We start from the raw sequence: 3,753 nt of genomic DNA, 5'->3' as shown, positions 1-3,753 counted from the left end.
CCCTGTTTCATTTTCCTTACTTCAGAAACAGTATATTGTTATTTCTTCAGACTTTGTGTGTAGTTGTTAGCCTGTATGAGTCCGCCAACCTATTGAGTACCAGGTCCTCTATGAGACTGATACGTTGAAAGCTGTAAAGACTGAATGTAAAGGAGGCTAGAGGTTTTTCTGCGTGGAAAAATCCCACACAGGGGGATCAAAAAACCACGACCTACACCAGTAGGCTTTAAACTCAACTAACTTGTAATCTACCTATTACAATCCACTTTGCAAACTCCCTTTTGCAAAGACTTCAAACTAACTTGTGATGCACCACCACAAGCCACTCTCTAACTCTCCTAGTTACAGAGGATTCAACTTATGACTATTCCTAGTCACAACGCAAACTCAAAAGTTTACGGATTTGGTTTGTTCCTAAAACAGTGCTTGTAAGAAAGCAAAATAGAATTACAATGTAAAGAAAATAACAAGATTACAACTCAACTATGGATATACATAAGTCTTCGTTTAGAAACTGATCCTTAGTGGAGTTGTCTTTTTGTTCTTGACACACCGGTGATTTCAATGCTGGATGGATGCTTCTTCTTCTTGAGAGAGTATCACTGAAATGCACAAGAACTGGTGTGTCTTGCACCAGGTTGTTTTATCACAAAAGATATCACAATTAGATAGTGGTGTCAACTCTTGGTGTACTTCTTGTTAGTGGGAAGTGACTGCTGCACTGTCTGCACAGCCACTTCTAGACAGGTGCGTTCCAGCTGGATTTTGTGCTTCTGTCAGGACATACAAATGAACCAGGTTTAGGACATGTCAATGGGCCAGGTCCTAGTTGTGTTCCTCTTCTGTAATAGTTGCTTGATGGACTTTCTTCTGCTACGTTCCAGCTGTGCACTTTGACCTGTACTTTTGTCAGAGAACCCCAAGGGAGCAGGTCCCTATTGTGTTTCTCTTTATCTTGAATGTGTACAGTCACTGACTTGTGCTTTTGTCGGAGAACCCTAGGGGACCATGTCAACAGGTCCCTGTTGTGTTCCTTCATGTGGTCCTGCCCGAGGTAGCCTTTGAATAGTTTACATGAACTGTGTATCTTGTGGGATAAGATTCTCTATCTGGTTCTTAACAACAAGTTTGTTAAATCATCAAAACCCAAGAAGCATAAGGTTAAGTAAAACCCATCAGTAGTGAATCTTAGACTGTCTGTGACAATGTGACACCAGGTTTTGGGTGGTTAAGGCTTGAGTAATTGTAATAGACATAGATTCACGATATTTCATTTCATTATTTTCTTCCGCTTAATTTAACTTTCCGTTGTTTATACGTTATCGCTTTGTGTTTGATAAAAAGGAATAAATGGATAATGAAGTAATTAGTTTTAAAGAATTAGCTTGCCTAGCTCACATTAGTAGGCGCCATCACGACTCCCGAGGGTGGGAAATCCGGGTCGTGACAAGTTGGTATCAGAGCTCTAGGTTACATGGGTCTCACAGTTCACAGACAAGCTTAATAGAGTCTGAGGGATCGGTACGGAGACGTTTGTATTTATCCCCTAGAGGCTACAGAGCTAGGAAAAACTTCACATCCATTCTTTCCCATCGTGCGATTTTGTTCTCTCAGTGCTAAATTGAAACCCCTACGCTTGTCCTTTCGCGAATGGCGAGGTCACGTACCGCTTCTTCAGCCGAACATCAGCACAGACCGGTGATAGATCAGCTACGTCTTCGGAAGCTTTGTGCAGGTTGGATAGGTTTCACCAAGCTCTTCACTACCATCAGCGATGCATCTACTAAGGATCCCCAGGATTATCTGGACAGCTGTTATGAGGTTCTCAGGAACATGGGGATAGTTGAGGCCAATGGGGTCGATTTTGCTTCTTTTCGCTTGTCTAGATCCGCCAAGACTTGGTGGAGGGATTTCTGTTTGGCTAGACTAGCCGGATCGCCAGCTTTGACTTGGGAGCAGTTTACTCAGCTATTTTTGAAGAAGTTTCTCCCCATCACTCAGAGAGAGGCTTATCGGAGGCAGTTTGAGCGTCTCCAGCAGGGTTCCATAACTGTTACCCAGTATGAGACCAGATTCATCGACTTGGCTCATTATGCTCTTGTCATACATCCCACCGAGAGAGAGAGGGTGAAGAGGTTCATTAATGGACTTATCCAGCCTATTCGACTTCAGATGGCTAGGGAGACAGGGAGTGAGATCTCTTTTCAGGAGGCGGCCAATGTGGCCAGGAGAGTGGAGATGGTTCTGTCACAAGGAGGTGGTCATGGGTCGGACAAGAGGCCCCGTCGTTCAAGCAGATTCAGTGGTACCTCGTCTGGAGGTAGAGATTCGTATGGTAGAGGCCATCCTCCTAGGCCCTTTCAGTCGGTACTCCAGGTTTCTCATGGTGCTTCAGGTAGCCGCGGTCCTCAGATGCAACATTTTGATCAGCAGTCCTATAGTGCACCACCAGCTCCTATCAGTGCACCGCCNCATAATTTAACCCCTCGATACCTTTGTTACCTTCCACGCCCTGAACTCGGCTAGTCAATTTCTTAAGTTCTGCTGCTAAGTTCCTAATAAGGGAGTCTTTGTCATCAGACTCAGGTGCACTTGAGATTGGTTGAGTATAATGGTAGTTGGACAATGACTTGTCTTATGAGAAGGAGCCGGTGGCTATCCTAGACCGGCAGGTTTGTCAGTCGAGGTCGAAGAGTTTTCCCTCTGTTCGTGTTTAGTGGAGAGGTCAGCCTGCTGAGGCATCGACCTGGGAGTCCGAGTCTGATATGGAGCTGTTATCCCCATCTTTTCCCCGACTCAGGTACTTCCTTCTTCTGTCCGTTCGAGGACGAACGGTTGTTTTAGAGGTGGAGAATGTGATGATCCAAAAGGTCATCACTTGTTTTTAAATTTAATTCTGTGTTCCGAGGCCTTAAAATCCTCTTTTATCTTTACCTTAATTTGCGTGCGCAATCCGGGCATGTAGCCGGAAAGCTGTTATGTGAAAAATCTGTGCAACAAATTTTAACTTAAAATGCATTTAAGTTGACTTCGGTCAACGTTTTGGGTAAACGGAACCGGATCCATAATTTGACGGTCCCGGAGGGTTCATAGGAAAATATGGGAAATTATTTTCTGAAATTATTTAAAGAAATTTGAAATGAAATTTGATTAGAACATGATGGTATCGGGCCCATACTTTGGTTCCGGCGCCCGGTACAAGTCTTATATATGATTTAAGACGTTTCTGTAGAATTTGGTGAAAAACGGATGTCATTTGACGTGATTCGGACCTAAATTGCAAAAGTTGATGCTTTATGAAGTTTGAGAAAAATTCTTTGATTTTGAGGTTTAATTCGTTGTTATTGAGGTTATTTTGGCGATTTGATCGCACAGATAAGTTCGTATGATGTCATTGAGTTAGTGCGTATGTTTGGTTAGGAGCCCCGAGGGCTCAGGTGTGTTTCGGATGTGTTTCGGAAGGTTTCAGACTTAAGAAAAATTACAGGTTTTCAGCTGTTGGGTTTCTGATGTTTCCTTCTTCGCGTTCGCGGGAGAACCCTCGCGAATGCGATGCATCGAATTTTGATGGAGGAAATTCCTTCTACCCGAACGCGTAGCACAAGTCGCGAACACGAGGCATTGGGTGGTTAACCCTTCGCGAACGCGGTCCTGGCCACGCGAACGCGAAGGCCAAATGAGCATGGGCAGGGGTGGGGCATTTGTTCTACGCGAACGCGAGGGCTCGAGGAGTTTACTCTCCGCGAACGCGAG

The sequence above is a fragment of the Nicotiana attenuata genome, unplaced genomic scaffold (genome assembly GCF_001879085.1).
Source record: "Nicotiana attenuata strain UT unplaced genomic scaffold, NIATTr2, whole genome shotgun sequence".
NCBI classification, from domain to species: domain Eukaryota; kingdom Viridiplantae; phylum Streptophyta; class Magnoliopsida; order Solanales; family Solanaceae; genus Nicotiana; species Nicotiana attenuata.
This window is presented reverse-complemented; position numbering follows the sequence as displayed.